The following is a 12691-nucleotide window of genomic DNA, read 5'->3' as shown; positions in this document are numbered from 1 at the left end:
GTTGCCTCTTATGTCCCTTTTATATCTTTCCCCTCTCAGCCTAAACCTATGTCCTCTACTTTTGGACTCCCTTACCTTGAGGAAAGGACCATGGCAATTCACATTATCCATGCCCCTCATGATTTTATAAACCTTTATAAGGTCACCCCTCAGCCTTCGATGCTCCAGGGAGAACAGCCCCAAATCTAATCAGCTTCGCCCTACAGCTCAAACTCTCCAATCCCAGCAACATCCTTGTAAATCTGTTTCTGAGCCTTTTCAAATTGCACAACATCTTTTGTACAGCAGGGAGGCCAGAATTTGCAGTATTCCAAATGTGGTCTAACCAATGGCCTGTAGGGCTGCAACATGATCGCCAACTCCTGTACTCAATGCATTAACATGCAGCAGGTAGAGATCTGAAAGAATCAACTCGACGCCAATGACTGTGTCTCCAGGGGAACAGCCAACTCCGCTCCCTACATCTTTACAGCAAGACCATTATTCAGCCTGCATTTCCAAACAGTGACTGTATGCTCTTCGTTTCTCTGTTGTACTTTAATTTGACCAATTTATCCTTATTTACTCATTAATTTGTTTTTGTGTGAGGGTTGGTATTATGGGGGAATAGATGATGCAGCTTAGTTTACTTTTTTAACACAACAAAGCTAACATTATTCTCTGTTCAACTCAAAGATTTCTGTCCAGCTAGCTCTTTACAGTCACAGCATGTAAACAGTTAAATGCACATTAAATTGGAAGTATAACCTTAACCAACCCGAGAAAAAGAAACTTGTGATGTAACATGGAGAGGGAAAGAGTGGAATCATTCGATCCCTCTTCGCCTGACCATAGCTGTGGGAGTCATGGATCATTGACTAGCTTACAAAAGGATTGTAAAGCCACATTATTAAATCTTGTGGCTGAAGCCAATCACAAAGGTGGTTTGAGAAGTATTATGATATGTCAAATATTGGATACATTCCAGCTCACAGTAGAAAGGCTGACCAGGTCTATTACTATTCATACACAGACCTGATGAGATGAATTTACACTGTCAAATCTTACAAGTTCAGCTGGCAACGACATTCAGACTATATAGTACCATGCATCATTGCAGACAGATGATTCTTAAGCTTGACATTTCCACTGGACAAGGAAGACACAATCATTCAGCACTTGGCCCTTTTCCTACATTTAATAATTGAAAATCTCAGAAACCGCACAGAATCCTGGAATAGGTTAGAGGACATCCTTTTGGTCGTTTGTTCCGCTGCTGGTTAGTTCTTCGAAAGAGCAATCTAATTCTTTCCATACCCCTGCCCTTTTGGCACAGGCCTGTAAGCTTTTTTCTTTTCAGCTTCCAGAAACAAGGTTGACTGAATTGCCAAATTAAATAAAGTGGAATTGCCTGCTAGAGCTAAGAAGGCAGAGATGATTGAAGCATAAACACACTGTCTGGGGTTGGTAAATACACAAGAGAGAGGCCAGAGACCCTGGTTCAAGACCAAAGGGACCATGAGGTGCAGGTTCATAGTTCCTTGTACATGGAGTCACAGGTAGACAGGGTCGTGAAGAAGGCATTTGGTACATTTGCCTTTGTTAGTCAGTGCACTGAGTACAGGAGTTGGAATGTCATGCTGTGGCTGTACAAGACATTGGATAGGCCACTTTTGGAATACTGCGTTCAGTTTTGGTCTCCCTGCTATAGGGAAGATGTTGTGAAACTAAAATTTATAAGGATGTTGCCAGGATTGTAGGGTTTGAGCTATAGGGAGAAAGTGATGACTGCAGATGCTGGAGATCAGTGTCGAGAGTGGTGCTGGAAAAGCGCAGCCGGTCAGGCAGCGTCAGAGGAACAGGAGAATCGATGTTTCGAGCATAAGCTCTTCATCAGGAATGGAGCTTGTGGGCCAAGGGGACTGAGAGATAAATGGGAGGGGTGTGGGACTGTAGGAGGGGGGGGGGGGGGGGGGGGGGTGGAAGGTAGTTGAGAGTGCTATAGGGAGATGAAGGTGGGGGGGAAGGTGATAGGTCAGAGAGGAGGGTAGAGCCGATAGGTGGGAAGGAAGAAGGACAGGTAGGACGGTTCAAGACAGTGGTGCAGATTTAACGGCTGAATCTGGGATAAGGTGTGGGGAGGGGAAATGAGGAAACTGGTGAAATCCACATTGATTTGTGTAGTTGGATGGTCCCAAAGTGGATGATGAGGCTTTTTTCCACCAGGCGTCGGGTGGTAAGGGTTTAGCAATGGATCAAATCTGTTTTTTCTACCAGGTCTGTTGATAACATCCAGAATAAATAACATGCAATTCCCCACGTGAAGTGCAGAATAAGACAGGTTAAAGTTTTGGAGGTTTTAATAACAGTAACTTACATTTTCGTATGATGTGGGCATTGCTGGAAAAGTTAGCATTTGACACCTATCCCTGATTGCCCTTGAGATGAGACCTTTGCTGGTCCACTCCAGAGGGCAGTTAACAGTCAATAATATTGCTGTGTGCCAGGAATCACATATAGACCAGATCAGGCTGGGATGATAGAATTCCTTCCTTAACACAATTGGCAGCAGCAAAAGAGCCCTGAATAATATAGAGGGACTAGGACATCTGTAAATGTACATAACAGAAAAGAGAATGGGCTGAATTCTCAATGAGGAAAACACTCCTTCACAGGAATGTTACTATTTAGAAATATTCTGCTGTTCCGTTACAACCTTGTTAGGCGATTATTTTAGCAAAGTCATTGCTAAACCCAATTAACAGTTCCTATCAGCAATACCACATTTTTAGCCACTGCAACAATAACATTGCCAATAGGATAAATATTAGAATGGTCACATTCATGATGATTTTTACTTCAAACTTTGGAAGATAAACTGTAGGAGAATATTTATGGTTCTCCCATACTCATGGCCAAAACATATTCCTCAAGAAAGACCACTAACCAAGAATTAGCCTGGCAATTATTTTCAACACTAGATTTGTGTTAGTGTCAGGATTAGAGTTAGTTTTAGGCTTAGTGTCAAGGAAAAGGTTACAGCCAGTGTCAGGGTTAGGGTTAATGGTGTCAGGGCTAGTGCTAGGGTTAGGGTTATATTTGATTTAGGGTTAGTGTCAGAGTTGGTGTTAGGGTTAGGATTAGTATCAGTATTCGTGTTGTGGTTTGTGTCAGGGTTAGGGTCAGTTTCAGGGTTAGGCTTAGAGTCAGAGTGAGGATTAGGCTTTGATTTAGGGTTGGAGTTACTGTCAGAATTAGGATTAGAGTTAGTGTCAGAGTTAGGGTTAGAGTCTGGATTATTGCTAGGGCTATGGTTAAAGTTAGAGTTAGAATTGTGCACAAGTGGATGATTGCTCTCCTCTGTATTGACAGTGACCTCAAAGCTAATCAATTGCCTATGAAAGTCCTTGAGTATCCTGTCACCACTGCATTATGCATTATTTTTTTCCTAATTAACTATCATTATATCAATAGCCATACAAAGGTCAGCATATTTTTTTATTAAAATTATTCATCCATTTTATTTCTTAGATAGTATTGGTTGACTTCCCTTAATGGGAAAGTGAAGCTGTGGGGGAGACAGCCATGTGATGGTAATGTCATTGGAATAGTAATTCTGGTGCCTAGGTCAAGGTTTCCAGGGATGTAGCCTTGACTGACTTCAAAACAGCAGCTGGAATTGAAAACGATTGTTGATTGTTGCCGAAACTCATCTGGTTCAAAGAATTTGTTGTCCTTACCCAGTCTGGCCAATATAATGCTGTAGACTGATAGCAATATGGTTACCTCTTAACTGCCCTCTGAAACGGACAAGCAAGTCCCTCAATTTATGGGCAATTAATGAGGAGCAACAAATGCTGGCCTTGTTGGTAATGGCCACATCCTGTGGGAGAATAAAGATAAAGAAGCTGAACCTGGCTTAAGGATGGAACATTGAATTCAAGACCATTCGCCTGCAGAGAAAGTTACTGTGACTGCCAGAGGCAGATCTCTCAAAGAGTGAAAGATAGAGACAGCTGATGTTGAGTTTTAAGGGTCCAGACATCTCAGGTGAAGGGTGAGATTGAGGAGGTAGTGACCTTAATGGGTCCAGGAACTGAACTCACACTGCTGGGCATGACTTTGCATCTAAAAATCAGCCAATCAGCCGACTCAACTAACCAACCCCCTTTGAAGTGAACCACTGAAACGCTAGGCAGTAAGACCACTCCTAGAATTAAAGGATCAAGTCACACAGTAAGTCAGGTTTTAATACAATTTACCATTAATAATCCAAATGGTGCCTCCTTAAAATGTTGTGCAGGAAATGGTCCACCAACTGTCAAAAGCCAAAGTGAGACCGTTCTGTTTTTCCCAACTTCTGGCATGCCAGTCAGTTCCTAAAGAAAACTTCTGTACGTGCAGAAAGCTCTGCACAGGCAACCTCCAGGGCTCTCCAGGTGACATAACCAATTAGTGCGTTAGACAGTAAAAAAAACAACAAATTTTCATCAAAGAACACTGACAGAACTGAAGAAATACCAACGCCAACTCTAAACACTGTTGGTTGATGTGTGTGATTTCAGCATTGGGCAGAGAAATAGCAGGAAGTAACCTTGACTCTAAATTACCAATTCTGATGTTCCCAGGGTAAAATGTGTCAATATACAAATTTTTGTATTGAAAATGGAATGCATTCACAGGCAACTTCTGTTATAGAGAGAGCCCACATTGCATATATTTTACTCTAATCCTGTCCTCTGCTCAGGTTGTTTTCTCTTGAGCTGGAGATGCTGAGGGGAGACTTGATAAGTGTCATAACGTTATGAGATGCATAGATAGGGTTGATGATCAGAATCTTTTTCCCAGAGTTGAAATGCCTAATACTAGGGAGTATAAAGGTCAGGGGTGGAAGTCCAAAGGAGACATGAGGGGCAGGTTTTTTTTTAACCCAGAGAGCGGTAGGTGTCTGGAAAGCACTACTAGGGGTGGTGGTGGAGGCAGATACAATGAGGGCATTTAAGAGGCTTTTAGATAAGCCCATGAATATTTAAGGAATGGGGGATATGGTCCAAGGGCAGGCAGAAGGGATTAGTTTCATCTAGCATCATGTTTGGCACGACATCGTGAGCCGTTCCTGTTCTGTACTGCTCTATGTTCAATCTGCTTTCTGAAGCTCAGTTAGTGAAGACAAACCAAACCATTTTTTGGACTATCCCCTTCCTTAAGTAAATGTTTGGCCACTCTAACTTCAGGTGTGACTTTGGTTCTGATAGTGGAATTTGTTCAGCTGTTACTGTGCGCGCCACATGAGATGGAATGATACTTGGAATTTGCCCCTCCAACTGCTGTGTCCCTTGCACTTCTCACAGACATGGGTGGAATTATTACATCCCCCTTTCAGCCAAATCATTCCCCTGATACTGGTCAACATTATCGCTGAGTAATTTCATAACAACTCCAATTACTATTCCACTAATGACCCACATTCTAACTCTTCACATTGGAGCCAAGGTATATCAGCCACTTAACCCGCTTATTCATACTTTAACTTTCATTTTATTCTATGGAGGGAAAACTCTATCCTTTTTCAGCTGAAGAGTTGGAGTAGATCCTGTGTCCCTTATTCATGAGCCCAGCAGCATGGTGGATGGCACAGTGGTTAGCACTGCTGCCTCACAGTGCCAGAGACCTGGGTTCAATTCCCACCTCAGCTAACTGACTGTGTGGAGTTTGCACATTCTCCCCATGTCTGTGTGGGTTTCCTCTGGGTGCTCCAGTTTCCTCCCACACTCCAAAGATATGCAGGTCAGGTGAATTGACCATGCTAAATTGCCCGTAGTGTTAGGTGAAGGGGTAAATGTGTGGGTGGCGGGTTGGTGTGGACTTGTTGGGCCGAAGGGCCTGTTTCCACGCTGTAAGTAAGTAATCTAAAAAAAAATCATCATTTGAATAAAAAGGGGTTGTCTTTACTTTTGACAAATGCCCTCTCTATCTCCCATTTACTCAATTCTGCTCACTTGCACTCGTTGCAGGTTGTTGTTAAAAGTACAATTTGCTCCGTGGTATTTTCCTTCTGAATTACCTTATCGGACTCACTCTTAAGCTCCATAACTTGCCCCATTATTCTGAACAAAGCTGTCCCATTTATTACAGTGGAAACACTCTGTTTTCAATTTTCACATCGTGGTATTTACTCCTGAGTCCCAGATTCATCTGTCAATATTAATTTGCTTAACCCTTTTAAATTTAATGCAGGTTTGCTCAGGCAGATTCCTTAAATTCCAAAATGTTTGCCTGCGTGCTTTGGGAAGTAACTCACCCACCCCAGAGTAACTTTTTCCACGGCATCAGAATCCATCGAAACGGCCTCTGACAGTGATGTGTGAATTTCAAGTGTTGTACCTGTCAATTAGCTTTGCATGGGCAGGGTCCATTTTCCTTTTGGTCAATTAATTTGTCTCTCTATTTTGTCAAATGTCATAAGGAATACCTCCCTGTACATATCTTCCAATTTTGGTAGAGCCTGCATAGATGTATGCATTTCCTTTTGATTATGACTAGAATTTTCCTCATCAGAGCCTGCATTATCAACTAACGTTTTTTTCTTAACTGCATCGTTTTCATCCTACTATTCCCTCCAAGATTTTCCGTTTGCAATTCTATTTTGTTTTTATTTCCAGTTCCCTTTTTACTTTGAGCTGCTTCACTTCCATTCCACCTTCAAGTTGTTTTAACTGCAACTCAGTATTTACTGATTGCAATGTCTTGCGAATTGCGAGTAATTAGTCTTTCTTAGATATTTTCGAATTAACCTGTTCAGCGATGTTAGCACCCAGCTCTGGAGCAGGTGGGACTTAGAGTCATAGAGTCATAGAGATGTACATCATGGAAACAGACCCCTCAGACCAACTCATCATTGCAGATCAGATATCTTAAATTAGTCTAAGGTTAAAAATCATACAACACCAGGTTAAAGTCCAACAAGTTTAATTGGAAGCACACTAGCTTTCGGAGCGATGCTCCTTCATCAGGTGGTAGTGGAGGGCTCAATCCTAACACTCAGAATTTATAGCCCTCCACTACCACCTGATGAAGGAGCGTCGCTCCGAAAGCTAGTGTGCTTCCAATTAAACCTGTTGGACTATAACCTGGTGTTGTGTGGTTTTTAACTTTGTACCCCAGTCCAACACTGGCATCTCCAAATCATAAATTAGTCTAATCCCATTTGCCAGCATTTGGCCTATATTGTTCTAAACCCTTCCTTTTCACATTCTCATCCAGATGCCTTTTAAATGCTGTAATTGTACCAGCTTCCACCAGTCCCTCTGGCAGCTCATTTCATACATGCACAGCCCTCTGTGCAAAATATTGGTCCTTTAGGTCCCTTTTAAATCTTTCCCCTCTCACCTTAAACTTCGGCACTCTAGTTTTGGACTCCCCTACACTGGGGAAAAGTCATTAACTATTCATCCTATTCACGTCCCCCATGATTTATAAACCTCTATTAGGTCACCCCTCAGCCTCCATTTCTCCAGGGAAAAGAGTACCAGCCTATTAAGCCTCTCCCCATAGCTCAAATCAAGGAAAGCACAGCCAGTCAGGCAGCATTGAGGAGCAGGAGCATTGACATTTCAAGCACAAGCTCTTCATCAGGAATGAAGCTTGTGGGCCAAGGGGGCTGACAGATAAATGGGAGGGATGTGTGGCTGGGGGGGGGGGAAGGTAGCTGAGAATGTGATAGGTAGATGAAGGTGTGGGTGAAGATGATTGGTCAGAGGGGAGGGTGGAGCTGATTGATGAGAAGAATAATGGACAGATAGAACAGGTCAAGAGGGCGGTGCAGAGTTGGAATGCCGGATCTGGGATAAGGTGGGGGGGATAGGAAATGAGAAAACTGGTAAAATCCACATTGATTCCAACTCAATGTGGTTGGAAGGTCCCCAGGCAGTAGATGAGGTGTTCTTCCTCCAGGCGTCGGGTGGTAAGGGATTGGCGGTAGAGGAGGCCCAGGACCTGCCTGTCCTTGGTGGAGTGGGAGGGTGAGTTAAAGTGTTTAGCCATGGGGCATGTGTCCTGGAGATGTTCTCTGAAGCATTCTGCAAGTAGGTGTCCTGTCTCCCCAATGTAGAAGGGACCACATCGAGGGTAATAGACACGGTAAATGACTCCTTTGGAGCCTTGGATAGAAGTAAGGAGGAAGACATGGGTGCAGGTTTTGCAATTCCTGTGGTGGGAGGGGAAGGTGCCGGGAGGGGAGGGTGGGTTTATAGTGGGTGTGGACCTGACAAGAGAGTTGCGGATGGAATGGTCTTTACGGAGCGTGGATAGGGGTGGAGAGGGAAATATATCCTTGGTGGTGGGGTCTGTTTGTGGGTTGCAATGAGTGTAGTGATTTAACACACACACACAAGCAAAATCAAAAATTGTTAAAAAACAGAGATGTCTGGAAGCATCTGTGAAGAGAGATCAGAGTTAACACTTCAGGTCAAGTAAAGGAGTATAAGGAAGGGTCACTCAGCCTGAAACGTTAACTCCGAGTTCTCGCTACAGATACTGCCAGAGCTGCTGAGCTTTTCCAGCAATTTCTGTCTTTATTTCTGATTTGCAGCATTTGCAGTTCTTTCAGTTTTTACATAATGATTCAACATTCATGAACAGGGCCAAGTCCAAATGTCTTGCCTTGGAACAGGCTCCTTTGAAGTGGTTCAATAGGTATTCCTTCCAGACACACATAAGTTTGGTCTTCCATGCTGCATTAGTGTGGTTTCTGTCCACAAACTGGGATTATTATGTACTTAGAAAGCTGGCAGGAATCTCACTGATGCTATTAGCTGCTACAAGGTCTTTCCGGTCATCCTGGTATGTGTATCAGGTGCATCATAGCCTCGGAGGGGAATAATGGAAAACAACAGGTTGCCCTTTGTTCTTGTGAGGAATGCAGAGTGCAGATTGTGGCTTTCTAAGAGATCACAGATCATTATAAGGCTCAGTTACTTTGCTTTCAACAGTTTTCAATCTTGTGCAGCTCTCCAAGGGAGGCTGGATGCTATGGGAGTGCGTGGCCCAATCTTGGATTACATCCACTTGGAGCTAGGAGGCTGTAGAATTCATTTCCAAGGTTAGTAATCATAGCTGAAACAATGGACCAGATTTGAGGCTTTTTGGCGTAGAGAAAATTGGCCCCGAAAGAAAAAAAAAGTTTAAAAAATGGTAAGGCTTAGAAATTAAGATCCTGTTCCTCCATGTTGACATTTACAAGATGTGTTGGACCATTACGTCTTGAATTTAACTGGCTTTTTCTTCTGGGGCATAGTTGATGTATTCACGCATCCACCAACTTGATGCATCCAATTAATGGCCAATTAGCAGTTGTTCAGCAGGATTGAGACCAACTAGAGGAAAGGGGATGTGGGTTTTTTTTTGGTCTAGTGGTGAGAGGAGTGGTCTCCACCTCAATCGACACTGTAGTCTGGAACACTATATGGTAGAGGGACATATACCATAAGCTGGGCAGTCAGTCACCACCACAAGTTTAAAGCCCCTTTGCTCTCTGGGTCAGCCTTTACCTGTTGAAAGCATAAAAGGAATTTAGAAACTGAGTTAAGAAGCATAAATACTGCTGCATTCCTCAAGCGATTCTGCTAGTCCCCTCAATGACACTTGTTGTGCCCTTCAGACCTTGTGCCCCCCCGTTGTATCTGAGAAATATTCAGAAGATTTTTGTGCCTAATACTCAAAAAATGCATCAGGCAACAAGAAACTGCAGCTGATTGGATTTGGAGCAAGTTCAATGTGTCATTAGGTTGTCATTTTAAATGGGAGGTGGTTTGTTGGTTCCTTCTCTCTTTCCCTCCTGTAGTTTTGGTGACCGTGCACCATCACACACAGTTTTACATTCGCACAGTGGAGAGAGTGGAAGGTGGCAGGGATGGGGGGGGTTTAGAGGGGAGGGAAGGCCACTCGATTGATGAATGTAAGATCCAGCTCTATGTCAAATTGCGAGATTAGGGTGTGGATTGGATGAAGGAATAGGGAGCTTAGGCCGAGGAAGATTAGGTTTGCGTTCTTATATACATGTTAACAGGTTTTTATTTGACCTGACTATGAAAAAAGAATAGTGAGAAAGGACATCTCCTCGAACCTGAAGGCTCAGGCTGCAGAAAATTGACATCACTAAGACATAGCTCCCTATTCCCATGCTCAGTAGCTATTCTGAGAGAAAAGGTGTAATTAACCCTTTATCTTACATCGCTTATGCCACTGCCTATGCAGGCAAATTTGATAATTTGACTAAAATTACTTGTTAACTTGAATGCCAAATGTCAACACAGCAGTAAATGGGTGATCTACTGAAGCAATGTCTTCCATGAGGAAAATAAGGCACTGTCTCCCAATGCCTCCTGTAAGTATTGGATAGAACGTGCTTGCATTTTAAAAATGTGTTCTGGGGATGTGGGCATCACTGGCTGGGTCAGCATTAAATTCCCTGTCCCTCGTTCTCCTTGAGAAGGTGTTAGTGAGCTGCCTGTTTGAACTGCTGCAGTCTGCTTAGTGTAGTTAGACTCACATTAGGGAGGAATTCCAGGATTTGACCCAGTGACAGTGAAGGAATGGCAATGTATTTCCAAGTCAGGGTGGGCAGTCGCTTGTAGAACTTGCAGGGAGTGGTGTTCCTGTGTTTCTGCTACTTTTGTGAAATAATAGTGGTTGTAGGTTTGGAAGGTTCTGTCAAAGGACTCTTGATGAATTTCTACAGTGCATTGTGTATATGGTACACACTTCTGCTACCGGGAGTCAGTGACAGAAGAAGTTAATGTTTGTGGATATGGTGCCAATCAAGTTGACTGCTTTGTCTTAGATGGTTCTGGATTAGAGCTAAATTCATCTCTCCTTCCTTCAGGCACTCTGCCTGTATTCCTGATGAAGGGCTTTTGCCCGAAACGTCGATTTTACTGCTCCTCAGATGCTGCCTGAACTGCTGTTGCTCTTCCAGTACCACTAATCCAGAATCTGGTTTCCAGCACCTGCAGTCATTGTTTTTACTTTGTCTTAGATGGTGTCAAACTTCCTGAGAGAAACTGGGCTACATTCGTCCAGGCAAGTGGGGAGTATTGCCCCATACCTGTGCCTTATAGATGGTGAACAGGCTTTGGGGAATGAGTTACTTGCTGCAGTATTACTAGCCTCTGATCTGCTGTTCTAGTCTCTGTGTTTATGTGATAAGTCTGGCTTGTTTATGGTCAATGGTTACTCCCAGGATGTTGGTAGTGTGTTGCTAATAGTCTCATCTGGGGACCTGGTGCACAATGCTCAGTCTTTTAAACAACAGGACAGACATGGATGGTAAGAACAGTGTCCTGGATTTGCAACATGTAGCAGGGGCTCTCAACAGTTTTGATTTTAACATGGGAGGTCCTAATTATTCATGCTGATCTATGAGGTTTCTGGCTGATGCCAACGTCAAGTGGAATGCTGTCTTTTGGGCCATGCTGTAAAAGGGAATTGTGCACTGATGACAACAAAAATGCATCACTGCAACATGGTGCTGGCACACAGTTATCCTTCACAGTTCAGAGCTCCTGGATACTCAACTGAAGGGTGCCCCCTGCCCATGGCAAACATGTGTTGACAAGTTGTGATAAAACACAATGGAGGCAATTGGTAGGTCGAAGTGGAGTACCTAACAGATCTTCTTTTCCAAAGACCATCGGAAATGGGTTTAGAATCATAGAATTCCTACAGTGTGGAAGCAGGCCATTTGGCCCATCAAGTCCACACAAACCCTCCAAAGAGCATCCCACCCATCCTGTCCCTGTAATTCCCATGGTACTCCACCTAGCCTATACATCCCTGAACAGTATGGTCAATTTAGCATGGCCAATCTGCCTAACCTGCACACCTTTGGACTGTGGGAGGAAGCCGGAGCATCCAGAGGAAATCCACACAGACAGTCACCCAAGGCTGGAATCGAACCTGGTTCCCTGGAACTGTGAGGTAGCAGCGCTAACCACTGAACCACCATTTGACTTTGTGTCAAATACTTTCCGTTTGTCTATTGCATGGCTGCTTCATAGTCTCTTGGCATTCCCTGAACTGGAGCAACACCAGCAGGGTCCAGTATAATTTCAGACATGAATTTGAAGGTGAATGGAGTGCAGAATGACCCATCTTTATTCTAGTGAATCATTTAGGTTATGGACATTTATTTTTAGCTGCATTGCATTGATTAAATTTAAATTTGTTGGCTCATTTCAACAGGCTTTTCCACTGGTGGTCATTCAACATCTGCTCACAGTTGCCTTACAAGGTTAACATCATTCCCTTTAGTCAAAACGAAATGCTGAGCTAAAGCAACATCATGCTGGGAAACGGTGAGAAGGAAGGTGTTAATGACTCTGTAACAATCATCTTAAAGACTCAAAAGCCAGGCACATCTTTCCCCTCAATACAGATTATGTTGCTGATTATTCCTGGGTAGAACAGGTCACTTCTTAATGATTGGTATTAGACAAGTTCTGTGTAACATATTCTCACTGCAGTGGCTCCATGAATCTTCCTTCAGATGCGAGGAGTTCCCTTGAGGATCACAGTCAAAGAGGTAGACAGAAGGAAGCATAAAAATCAATCTCCATTGCAAGTTGTTGCTTCCCCATTTTTGTGCAGGGGATTAGGCTTTTTCCCGTGGCAAAGGTGAAGAAAATTAGCTACGAACTCTTCCGCCTGGAGATAA

Source organism: Hemiscyllium ocellatum, chromosome 25 (genome assembly GCF_020745735.1).
Source record: "Hemiscyllium ocellatum isolate sHemOce1 chromosome 25, sHemOce1.pat.X.cur, whole genome shotgun sequence".
Classification (NCBI taxonomy): Eukaryota; Metazoa; Chordata; class Chondrichthyes; order Orectolobiformes; family Hemiscylliidae; genus Hemiscyllium; species Hemiscyllium ocellatum.
The sequence above is the reverse complement of the archived record's forward strand: the minus strand, read 5'-3'. Positions refer to the sequence as shown.